General features: G+C 36.2%; 1 protein-coding gene across 1 annotated transcript in view; it reads left to right on the top strand.

The window, feature by feature from the left end:
• Positions 1 to 2,463: 2,463 nt before the first annotated feature.
• LOC118748044 (serine/threonine-protein kinase mig-15) overlaps positions 2,464 to 13,739 on the top strand; it is a 55,767-nt gene continuing 44,491 nt past the window's right edge. The window contains exon 1 of the mRNA XM_036482332.1: positions 2,464 to 2,530. The gene's annotated coding sequence lies outside the window, so the exon portion shown is untranslated. The remainder of the gene's footprint in view (positions 2,531 to 13,739) is intronic.

Here is a 13,739-nt window from a genome sequence, read left to right as displayed (position 1 = left end):
TGATAATATGAGTACTCATATGATACTCAGCTGTCTTGTAGGGTATGTACTACCACACCCACATACACATGCTCAAAATTCGCCGCTGAAGTGTTCATTGTTTGTCGTTGGTTGGATGTTGTTCCACCGCTACAAAGAGAGTAAAGAACTATTTTACAATACCCTACTGGGAAAATATTACCTTATAAAAGAAATTCACACATTCACAATAAAAAAAAAAAAGGTGATATCGATTTTACAGTCTTCAGCTAACCAGATGTTTGTGTTCAGAAACTTTACGAAACGCGAGGAGAGACTATTAACATGAATATGAAAAGAGAAATTGCATACAGGGATGCTGTTTGCCTGGTTTTCGTGGAGTTTTTACTTCATAAGACTCTTCCTTTAAAGAGTGTTAGACTTGGCAATATTTCCAATTAGTCCCCGCAATTCGCTGTCAAATTGAGAAAGAGAAATTTTATTTTGATGTATGAACAGCCAGAAAGACCTTTCTGTCACATTTCGGAAATCAGTTTCAGAAATAAAAATTGCAAATTGAAATCTGACTCCAATTGAGAGAGCGCAAATCGATTTCGGATATATGTATGTATATTTTAACTTGCTCGTGCTGCACTAGCAGTCTGCAATTCGCCTTTCGGAAATAAAAAACCTCCTTCGACACACACTTTACATGCAAGGTGTGACAGCTCATTCAACTGGTTTCTGAAATTTCTCAATTTGACAGCTTTTTCGAAATATATTGCATTGCTACGTCTGACGGGCTCTTTATGTATTGTTATTTATGTTAATAGAAAATAAATATCTAATTTCTATGTAATTTACGTTAGTAGTACAAGGGACCCTATGGCCTAAAACTTAGTTGAAATTAATATCGATTTATCGTCAATTTAGCGATGTTAACAAATTTCAGGCCGCTATTATCGATTTTCAAGAACATCGCTTGCATCTACGTCTCACTTATTGCTCTAAAATTAAATGGGCTTTTCTGAATAGATAGATTGTTTGAAATTTTAGTGAATATTTATTGAATTTTTATAGTTTTTGTACAAAGTTTGTAATGTGGATTTATGTGGTGTTTGTTGTATAACCAGCTAGGACTTTTATAAAAAAAAAAATTAACATTAAATAAGCCAAAGAAATACATATCTGCAGTGGTAACTTTTATGTGAATAGTACTGTAGTACTTTTTTTATGTGTATAGATCGATATACATATGTATACTATGTGTGTGTGTGTATAAATGTACATACGAGTGTTTGTGAGCATATGACACATATTTTTTGGCTAACTCAAACCGCAAACGACAGAAAAGTACCTACTTACCGAAAAATGAAGGCAACAGCAATCAAAGTGAAAAAAGGGCAAAAACAAAAACCGAATATTCTTACATACATACATACATACATAAGTACTTATAGGCATCCCAAATATGTATGTTATGGAAAAGTAAAGTAAAACGACGTTTAAACGTTATGAGTTCGCCTTTCCCAAATCGCTCGATATGTTTCACAATGGTCGGTTATTCGCGTGGGAGGTAACCACCTTTCCACCTTACCACCAACCAACTATGAACATTGGCACTTATGCCAGATTTTTTCAACACTATTTTTGCTTTCATCATTTATTTATTTATTTTATTTATTTTTTAACCTCTTCGTGCTACTTTACGCTACTCACCACTCACCACTCATTGTTCGTTGATGTTTTTTGTGTTGTTGGTTTTGTTTTCGTCGGATTACATCCCATATCATTGTTTTGCATCCTTCCTTTGGCTTCTGGTGGTGCAGGCGTTCTAATTGTTTTACCTTTGCTTTCCGCTCATTGTCGTTTCACGGCTGTGTGTGGGTGTAGTGATAGTTTGTTTGTGTGTGTTTCTGTACAATTACAACAACAAGGTACAAATATTTATCCATTTGCTTTTGATATACATCTGTAGCCCCAATTGTTGGGTGGCTTTGTTCTTTCATTTTTTTTTGTAATTGTTGTAATCGAAGTGTACCTGTTGAAATTTGTTGGACACGTGTGCGTGTGTGTATATATGTATGTACGTGCACACGGTTGAAAACATTTAGAAAACATCCCAAAAATAGTGCGATTATAGTAAACAAGTTTCAAATATCTACTTAAGTGCCTACCATAAATCCTTTGTTCATTTCTGCTTAATTTTGTTTCGTGAAGATTTTTTCGCCTGCCCTCATTCTTGCCACTTTGTATCGGTTTTTATTCAATTTATTTTACCTTTTTATTCCATCGATGTCATTGACCTGTGTGCGTTTGAAGTGATTTGTAAACAAAGCCATTGACATTTGTGTTTCGTCAGGATACTTATCGCTTTATCGCTGATATTTCATTTGCTATTTCCAACTTACATACATATGTACATATGTATGTATGTATTTATCCTTATTTCATTTTATTTTTTTTTTATTATAACTAATCTGTTTTTCCTTATCTCGAATTTCAGGATCCCGCTGGTATCTTCGAGCTAATCGAGGTCGTCGGCAATGGCACCTATGGGCAAGTCTACAAGGTAATTACACTGGATCAAAAATTTCGTTTCTTATGTAGAATCTCTCGTTGACTCCGAAAATCGAGTTAATTTTTTTTTCTATGGATAAGTTTTGGAGATATTATTAAAAAGTGGTTCAACTTAATCACGTACCAATTTACAAGTTTTAATACGAAATATGCCAAACGAAAGCTAACAAAATTCTCCATAATTCAATAAATATAGTTTTTCGATAGGCCTGATAGTTTCTGAGTAATTAACACCGGCACACAAAAAAAAACAGATTTTATGTAAATTTATGTCATTTGTGAATCGACTCCGAACGGCGATTGTATTTTTAAGAGAAGCGGTTTCTCATGTTATGGTAGATTACACTCGGAGGCGACCGCTATTAGAAAAAACGTGTATGATTTTAATTTTTTGATGTTGGTTGGACACTGGGTTCGAACTCAGACCCTGCAAATGGAAACGCGCAATAGGCCAATATTTCGAATCGGGTTCCCTGTTGTGGTTGAAACGGCAACTTCATATATGTACATCGGTTAAAACGTTAGTCATTGTCGCCAAGTTCAAGGACCAGAAAATGGAAGAGCGGTTTTGGCGTATTGGGTTTCAAACATCAAGTGAGAAGATAGTGTCATTCGGATCTTCCGCCGAAGTTATTGAAAGTAAAAAATGGGATCAGACAGTTTATTTGAAGCTTTTTTTATTTTGTTTTTCCATTGATGAAATGTCAGCGTTTTTGTTTCGAAAAGAAGGGAAACGATAGGCGGCTGAAATAACTACTCAGGCAAGGTTAGGTCTATGGCTGCCTCTATTGTTCGTAAAATAGAGAAATATGTAACAATTAAAATCCTCGGTCTGCTATCAATAATGATGCCAAGTACTTGTGGCCCAACTACGTGTTTTGTAGCAGACATTCATATTTTGCATACCTTTCGATATTCCTTAGATACACAGTTTGCCAAATTTAAGAGGTTAAAGACTACTGATTACATTCCCCACAACAATCTCCTAGTTAACGTCGCGCTTAAACTGCTTCCTGGTTATTCCATTCAAACTTACATTAATTTACTGCACGCATAATTAATAGCGAAATAAAAATTTTAAACTGTGTGCGACATATTGTCGTTAAACAATTTGTTTATAGGCGCGTTTTACAATATTTCCTGAGTCTAAAATTAGCGTTCTTAAAACGTTTCGTCGGCATAATAAATACATATGTATGTACATACAATTATGGGTATTTATCGACGACGATATCTACTTGTTTTAACTTTGCTACGCTTCATATTGTAGTTAATTTTGATTATTGTCTAAAGTTTTTTTTATTGCTGGAACTTTGTGCGCGCTCGCAGTCTTTGCATCATTTACGCATGCGCGCAGGCTAGGCTGTCTTACTCACCTCACCACTGGTGCGCGTAAAAACCAATGCGCGAACACGTAAGCAAATCTCGCACTTTTAAATACACATTTTTCAACGCACATACATACATATGTACATATATACATACATACATATATGTGTACACATTTATTCTTAATAACGATGATGTGGAAATAAAACCTATGGACTACGAACGATCTATTCGACCTAACCAACAACTGTGGGGGCTATGTTTTTCTATCTTATTATGCCTTTGGCCGCCTCGTCCACCTCGCGTTCAGCATCGTCACTATTGGCCCCTTGGCCTTATGAACTCAATTACTTTTTGATATGCATACAAGTACAGTGGTTTTTACATACATACATGTGTATGAAGGTATAGGTAGACGTCTATATGTGTGCACTTGTAGTTGCCCTGCAAAAAATTGTGCGACTAATCTCTAAAGAGCGTATTCCGAGATTACTCTCAATCGGGTACAATTGGGCATTAATTAGTCCCAACTAGTCTCATACGGGTACTAATGGAGGTCAATTAGTCTCGACTCATCCCTTGTGGGTATAATTGGAGATCAATTAGTCCCCAACTCATCTCTAACGGGTACTATTAACGATTTAATGATATGTACGCTCTTAGTCAACGAAGTTTCATGTGCGGCGTTGGCACACAGAGAGAGTATTCGCCTAACAAAACTGAGCACCCCGGTTCGAATCTCAGCTGGCGAAAATTTTTATTTTTATTTTTTAAGTGACTAGTCGCTTTTTATACCCTTGCGGGTATAAATGTGAACAATTAGTCTCTTCATAGGACATGCCCGAACAAAAGCGATCAGTTCCTTCCATATAAAGAGATCAAAAGTGGTATTAGTCGCATGCTCCTTTGCGATTGCTTCCGGAGTCATCCCGGATTAGTCCCATTTTTTGCAGGGTGGCTCGTGTGCGATTAGTGAGATGTGAAATACCCTGTAGGGAATAAGGCTTCATATTAACTAGCTCCTCTGGGTTTTACTATGTCATCTACAACTAACTAAATGAGTATTAAAAGTTATGGAAAGGTTTAGGCTAGTAGATATTCTTAATAAAAATTTATTGTTTTGGAGAATTTTGAATTCACGTGGATCTTTTATTTAAGATTTAGTTCTCGTTGTAAGTAAATGGTATAATGAATCTTGGATCGAATGGTTCGGCAGATCGGTTATCCCTACAGGGTTTTTTTTTAGTAAACACACATACATACATATGGAGATAGCTAAGCGTTAAGCATAAACATAAATTTAAAAAAAAAAACAGCCTAATGGATTAGCAGCTTTTAATTTCCGTCAAAATACTTATGACAGAGCTTAATTTAGTTTCTGCCAGCTTGTAGGTCGCGTTTGCAGCACTACTCTCTTCGCTATGAAATCTTAAATGTTGAAATTTGCTTAAGCAGTTTTTACATTTTGTTTTCTTCTTCTTCCAGTGTTGTTAATGGAATTTTCGACGGATTTTCGTTGGAACCTCGTTTAATGTCTGCAGGTTTTAATGAGCTGTATACAATCTGCACTTTTATTTGAAAGCGAGAAAAAGACAGGCTTGTTTATTAGCTCGCAATTTGTTGACTTAATTACACATAAATTTTGAATTTTCCGAAGCGGTCTAAATATAGGCTATCATCCTGGACTGCCCGCATCAAATGAACTTTCCAAGTTGAAAGAAAATACAGCCTAAATTTCAATACAGATTTGAGGAATCGCCAAATACTCTTCCAGAAGAGTCATACTTAGGTTCATCACTTAGAAAAATGTCGAAATACAAACATCTTCAACTTAAGTGAAACTCGATAACTCTTCGCCAAGCAAGCGACGGCGTCTTTGGACACCTTTTCGTATCGAATTGTTTGTGTGCTTCTTTTTGTACTCTTCCACCTCAACTAGTTTATCGTTCCATGGCGTTCTCACTACATACTCGCAAGCGCTTAATGCTGTCAGTGTTTGTGGGGCATTACTGTGGAAGCCCACACAAAAAATTAGCATGAGTAATTTAGGCAAATAAGTACACGAGTACGAAGAATGCGCGGTAGAGGTAGAGGAGATGCCAACGGAGTGGAGAATAGGCGTTACCAAGCAAATGTACTTCACGCCTTCGCCCGCCACAACGACCCCGTTTACAAGTAAGCCAGCTGCAGCTGACTCGTTCGTTCTCGTTAATGCCCAGCTGTCTCGACTGACGTTGTCAGCCAACATCACGCGCACAACATACATACAACCGTCGAAGCGTCAATTCACCAAATTGCCAAGTCGCAAGCATCCAAAGACGAATCGGTGGCGGCGGCGGCGGCGGTGGGGTGACAAATGCGGTGCGGTTCGGTGTTGGGTTTTCAGTGTTGGAGGTGCCTGCTGGCTGACTAGTTGGTTACCTGTCTGTACGTTTGTATGTAAATGATGTGATGGAGCAAATTGTAACAAACTCAACGCCTGAGTGGCTGACTGGCTGCCTGGCCGACTGCTGTTAGTTAGATACACTATTCAGCGAGTGGCTTACAAATGTGGTTGTATTAAATGTGGTGCACTTGATTGGGATTTGTTGGAAACCACAAAAAGCGCACGCGCATTCGCATTCGCGGTCGGTGTAGCGATCATCCGCTTCGTCGCGCACCGTGCGATTAAATCCAGTTATTATGGCTAGCATGGGCATGACAAAAACCAAAAAAAAACATAAGAAACAAACAGGTTTTTATTTATTCTTATCATAGCAAACTGTAAAAAGAGTAAGTAAAATAATAAAACGGCATTCGACTGCGACACAATGCAGCGGACAAAGAAGAAACTTATCATCAAAATAAAAGATGACAATTAACGAATAAAGTTTTATGTAGAGTAAAGAAAAGAAATGTAAAAGTGTACAAGAAAGGAGCGTTGAACAGTTGAAGCCCGACCGCAGCGTATGGTGCAGTCATCTTTAATAACTTGCTTATTCATGCGTTTACGCTGGAAATTGGCTGGCAATCTGGCGTTAGCATTACCCTGCTGAGCAGTCCGAAAGCATATCATCGCATTTGCTACGCGACGAATTCGTTCGCGACGTTGTGTATTTGTTATGTTAGCTGTAGGCGCTGTAGTTGGGACAAATGTCGGTGGCGATGGCGATGGCGATGGCAATGGCGCTTTAGCCGTTCTGTTGTCATGGCCAATGATGATTCAGGAATCTGCACTGCACGGCGAGCGCATAGAAAATGGAAACAGTGTGTTTCGACTTTCTTCTCAAATTGAAAAGATGAAAAACAAAAAACAAGTCAAAAAGGAAAATAACCAGTTAACATGACAATCAAAGTGTGCTGTTAATCTCTTCAAGCTAGCGCCGTTGCCAGAGAAAGACACTGCAGACAATTGGCGTTTTGTTTTTTGTTTGCTTCTTAGAGAGATCACTCTACGCAAATAGATAGGATTTATCTTCAAAAAATGAACAACGTAGAAATGATACGTTCCAAAGCTTCGGAGGTGACAGATGTCAGTCTCGGATAGCTGCTCAGGGCTAGTTTCAGTGTGCAGTCTAGCAGCATATTGCAAAAGCTGGGCGGCTTAAGGGAAAGTGTTGAGATGATTCCATCCCAACGCCCTCTAAACAATTTACTAATATATATATATATTCGGCTGATGCGATGGGTTCTTTAATTATCGTTATTGAACCTTCATAGCCGTTCCATTTCCAAGCCTTCAGCTTTCGAATTTTCTTGATCGAGAATTACGAGCTCACTTTTAAAGACAAATCAAATTACTTCAGTTACTATAAAGTCAGGAACACTCCATTCTTTTCAATTTGGCTAATGTATCCATCACATAGGGAAAAGAACTTATCTGATTTTTTTCCGTTGCGGATTCTCTACCGCTCTTACTGCGTGAAACTTTTACTTATTGGGGGCTATCATAGAATCCAGAATCTGCGAAAATGCATCACTGAATCCGAATCGTTCCGAACGTGTGCATTCAAAGTATACGTTCGGATTCAGTGACAGAATTTTCGTAGATTTCACGAAAAATCGGATTACGGGAAAATCGGGTTCCGTGATAGCCCTGGTTAGTTCAGACAACAAAACAGTGGACAACATCGGAGCCACACACATTTCTAGAGCGTCTTTTATCATCAAATACATATATACAGTCGGTGTGAAATGTAAGTGTACTACACAATTATTTTCATGCAAATTTTTTTTCATGAATTATTTATGAAAATATAGTTCATTCTATAATGTAAACCATATAAATCGAAGTTTCACACTTTATGTAAAGTTCACAAAATCTCAAACAATTTCTTCAAATTTTCAAAATTTTTATTCAGAATTTCAAGAAAAATTTTAAGCATGCAATTTTGTAGCCCGTTCAATGTTAGTGCAAGTTTCAAGTCACTAAAAATTACCGTTAATTTTTTACAATTTTTTTTTTTTTTGTGGAGAGTTTTGCGCATTTTCTTTCATATATTAAAACTAGATTTTGTTGACGCGTTTGGCGGTGTCAACTGCAGCGTCCTCAACGGTGTTGTCTCCATCGTCATCGCCGTCATTATTGTCGACTTCCAGGAATTTTAATACATTTTCTCATTAAAAGCTTACAGTTTTTTGCGAACTCAACTATGAGCCGATTGAGTAGTTATACCAGCTCCTCGTCCACTCGTATTTTTCGCCCATTTATCCGTTGGTCACATCGCATCATGACGCAGCCGCAGTCTCCCAGAGTCGCTCTGCCATAGCCACAGTTGCAACGGTTGCTGACTGACATGAAATGGCGCAGGTGCTGTTGCAAATATTGTTTTCTTCGAGCGGAGCGCAGCGAGGTGCAACGGGCTGACGATATTGGCTGACATGATAATTGCCATCGGCTACTACTGATAATGTTGGCGACATGTTACTATGTTTGTACATATTTATGTGTATACATACAAACACACATGCATGTACCCGGCTATCGCTGGTTGGTGGGAAGGACCAGTTTTATAATGGGGTCACAAGACTGTATTTAACTACATGTTCATACGAGTAGTTGGATGTGTTTGTGTGTGTGGGCTTGAATGTGTTCGAGAAAACCAGACGACGGAGGATGAAATTGCGGCATTACATATCTAGTCTACGCGATTACTACTTGTTCGTATTTGCCTTTTCAATTTAGACTTGCTAATGACGTTTTTATAACTGTTTGTTACAAAAAAAAAAAAAAAGACTGTGGTGCGAATAAAAGTCGCTAATTGGTCGTGAATCTGTGGCAAGTCAAAACATTAGTAATTGATTAGCTTCTAATTGGGTTATCATCATTTTATAAATGAGCTATGGATAAACAATCACTTCTAACAGCTACCCCATTTTCAGACTAATTTATGAGGTGAAACTGTTAAAAGTTAAATTGTCATCATTAGAGCACGTCAATCTGTATTTGGTGCTCCAGAAAATTATAGAAATCAGCCAATTCGACGAATGAAGAATAAAAAGTTGCTGAAATTTTTAATAATGAGCACAAGATTTCTAATGAAAATATCCCCAAAGGCACTGGTCATATCCTCGCCAAAGGCAAAATTCATTGCGCACTTTCGGAAAAATTCACTTCAGCTTATTTCGGGGCATAAACTTCGTAAATCAAATTCCAAAAAACTGGCTGTTTTCTCTCACACGAGGCTTGTGTTAAATTACGAAAATCTGCCAGTCGCAAAAAGTGTCAAGTTTGGTTTGCCGGACTAAGGTGGCTGTGGAATCGCCGTCCTCTTGAAAACGAGGACCACCAACGTTTTTCCAATTGAGAGGAACAGTCATTCTAAAGCGTCAAACGTTACCTACATTCGTGGGCATACATTTTGTTCCATCTCATTACAGATCAACAGATCTTGTACTTTTTACGATGAAGTTTTTATAGGGTTGCCACGCTGAGAACATCTGCGCCAGTAAGCTCGATGCTTAGTTTAAACGAAAATGGGAATAATTCTCACAAAAAAAAAAAGAAGCTGAACTAATTGCAAAATATTTAGGGAAGAGCGCGCACGGCTACAGGATCCGTATCCATATTCAACTGTAGGCAGTACATTAACCAAAAAGGGGGGAAGGCATCCGAAGCTGGACATTCCGCTAGAGTGTGGTTCTTTGGTAGCCAATATTACAGAAATAGCGACTGTTCTCATACTGAAGAAAGTACAAAGAACGGCGTTAATCTGTATCAGTGGATAAAATATACTACATTTTAAGACGTCCACCTAAATATTTCGGAAAAATTTTAACATTTACTTGAGCTCCAATATCTCCAAACACGGGGTTTTTATGAATAAAAATAGTTTCTTAAAGATTTTTTTTTAAATCCCCTCCAATGACAAAATGGTTTAAGCCTAAAAAATTTGCATACAAATATTTTAAAAAAATGTAAAATAATTTGGAACAATCGTAATAATGAGATTTTTGATGCTGTTTTTTTTAACTTTTTTCAAAGATTGATATAAGAAAAACTTGAATAACTGAACCTAAACTCTTCCGATTTAGACTTGTTGAGGTGTCACCATTTTTATTTCTTTGCTAATAAACTCATTCAAAAGATGAAGGAGAAAGGTAGGATGAACGAACGTCATTCAAAGTTGATCTAAGGTGTGTTGGTATTTGAATAAAAAAATCGGGACACGAATAACTTTTTTTTTGACAGAAATAAAAAACAGTGGGAAAATACCTTTCCACTGAGACATGCTATGTACTATCATAATCACAATAGTTTTGGCCCAGTTATTCAAGTTGTTCGTAAATCAATCTTTGAAAAAAGTAAAAAAAAAGCATAAAAAATCTCATTATTACGATTCCGTTGAAAAGATTTTTAAATATTTTTATGCAGATTTTTTAAGCATAATCTGTTTTGTTATCTGAGGGGACTTTTTTCAAAAAGTTCTTTAAGACTCTATTTTTATTCATAAAAACACCATTTTTGGAGGTATTTTCAAGTCGAGCAGCTCACGTAATTCTTAATATATTGAAATATTTTGAAGGACGTCTTAAAATATAATAGATTTTGCAATCCCGGCGGAAAACCCGCAACTTTTTTTGGTGATGCAGTCTAATGTACATGTATCTATTTCATATGAATTTTATTTCTTGAAAATAGCGCCCGCTAACTAAGAGAGCAATACTTTCCAAATAACAAACGTCCCATTCAATCATAAAAACTTAAAATGTCAGATATTTACGCATTCTGATTCATTTCACGAATTCGTCATACGGATCATTTCTCCATTTTTTGTGTTTTTTTTTTTTGGTTATCTTTGTTTTCACTGATAAACAAAAATCTCATGCTAAAAATGTACTTTATCAACTTTAGCTGATTGACACAAATACTATGTGCCGCCGATAACGACTTAAAAATTCATTTCTGTATAATATTAAATATGTTGTCTCATGAAATATGAATTATTTTTACAGAATCGAAGGTCCACTCGATGAGGTGCAATACTTGTCTACCTGAATGAAATTCATTTCCGTAACTTCTGTACATTTATGAGTAAATAAAGTTAAAAGTAAAGCACAAAGGAATATACAAACATACATACATACATACATACGTATATCTGAAGTCGCCTATGACATCATCGGACGGACAGCTTTGAGGCACTCCATTTTACACATCCGATACAGATAAGCGACGGTGCTCTTGGCCTTTGACGTCGAGTGCTACTGGTGCTGTCGAACGGTGGCAAGCGGAGCGGTTTGTCCAAATCCAACTTCATTGCGCGTTAATGCAAATATTTTTAAGTATTTTACTGTATGTATTTGTTTGGTTTTTGTTGGTTATCTGTTGGTAATCAAAAACACAAAGTAAACCTTCGGAAGTGTATCGACATTTACCTACGTACATACATATGTACAAATTCTTCCCCAGTGGCATCGCCGTCATCATCTTGACGCAAAGCAATAAATCAGCTGGTCGGTGCCATGTTTGTTTTGCTGCTTATTTGAAAAGAAAAAAAATTAAGAATTTTGCGTTAACTTCGAGTACATATGAAGTTATTTTCCATTTGTCATAACAATAAAAACTAGTTAAGTGAGTTCGCAAAAAAAAACGCTTGATATAATGCTATCATTCATTGCTTACCGGCTTGTAGACAATGACTTCTAAGTATGTATATTCATTAGGTGATATCACAATTCGGAATACATACCTTCGACAGCTTCTACGACTCGTCGCTTGAAATATTTTAAATATTCAAATAAACTGAAGTTGCAAACGATGACGATATCAATTGCTATAGTTTTCGACAACAATGCCGATATCGATAACAATACAGCTTACAATACAATTAAAATCGTTTACGATAGCTATGTCTGAATAAATATTGAGTATTATTATCGTCGAAGAATGACGGAACTCGTATAGCAATGCTGCACTACAAAATTTACAACCGAAAGTCTCCCCAGTTGGTGCATATGTCGCTTGAACGATAACCGAAATCGACTTGGCAATATCTTTTCCGATAGATCCGATGGTTCCTAAATGGAACGGACACTTGTGGTAATGGGCTAAAAATAGTCCAATTGTTTTGAAGCTAATTGCTTACATGCATAATATACAGTGACTCAAACAAGTGGCCACGTGTTGATTTTCTTCAAATATTCGTAATGTTTTTCGAGATATAATTTTTTTTTGTTATCTTTATATAAAAATATCGTCTCAGCTTTAACTAAAATCGTTTAAATCACAGTTTCAAACTTTATACAAAATTTAGGAAAATTCAACGATTCTTCATCAAATTTTCAACTTTTTATTCTGAATTCTTAGAAAATTTTTGGTTATGCAGTTTCAAACAGCTAAAAAATCGCGTTGATTTTTTAGAAATTTCTTTTGGAGGCTTCTTTTTTGTGTTTTTTTTTATATAACAAGCGCAGTTTACAAAAACTTTTTTAGCCATTTGAAACTTGCACTTCATTAGACTAAAATTGTATGGGCTATAAAAAAAACTGCATACCCAAAATTCTTCTAAAAATTCAGAATAAAAGGTTGAAATTTTGATGAAGATTTGTTGGATTTTCCTAAATTTTGTATAAAGTTTGATATAAGATAAGTCAGAAATTGATTGCTCTTACCTCCTAAGATTGTTCTTTATCGGAAAAAACATACTCCTATTTTTTATTTTGAAAAAAAAAAATAAAAATAAAAAATTAGAGGTCGCTCAAAGCGATCAAAGTTTTCCATGTACATATTTTATATGGAAAAAACCACTTTCGTACAGAATTCCTGAAAATAAATATTTTTCGAGTGAAAGATATATGCATTTAGTACTATGAAAAAAAAGTTAGATAAACAATTGGGTATTTTCAGTGAGAGTCTCCAGAGTTTTCCGATCGAATAGTATTAATTATTAAGAATTCTATACCATACCGCTGTGAGCTACATCTAACTCTTTTGATTTCAAAAACAAAAAAAAAACGGGTAAACTTTTTTCGATAAAGAACAATCCTAGCGGTTGAGATCATACAAATTCCCAATTTACATTTTCACATGCTTTTTTTGGACCACCCTAATGTGTATATGTACATACATACAAGTTTTAGTCAACTGTTTCAGCGCGTAAAAGGTAAATTGAAATTCATTACGTGATTACCAGAAATTAAAATCGGAGACTTGATTTAATAGCTTCAGTTGTTGTTCGACTTGACGCTCGAGTCTATGCATTTGACAATGTAGTTATTGTTGTGCTGTTAGTTTAGTTGTTTCTTTTTTTTGTATAGCATTGCCAATGTCAAAACCATTTTGACCGCAGTTGCTGAGCAAATTAGTTGGAGCATACAAAAACATGCTTTTCAAAATCATACGCACAGTTGCGCCCGCTTGCACCACACACACACTCACATGCACCTACATA

Source organism: Rhagoletis pomonella, unplaced genomic scaffold (assembly GCF_013731165.1).
Source record: "Rhagoletis pomonella isolate Grant_MI unplaced genomic scaffold, Rhpom_1.0 Rhpom_scaffold_00012, whole genome shotgun sequence".
Lineage (NCBI taxonomy): Eukaryota > Metazoa > Arthropoda > Insecta > Diptera > Tephritidae > Rhagoletis > Rhagoletis pomonella.
This window is presented reverse-complemented; position numbering and strand designations above follow the sequence as displayed.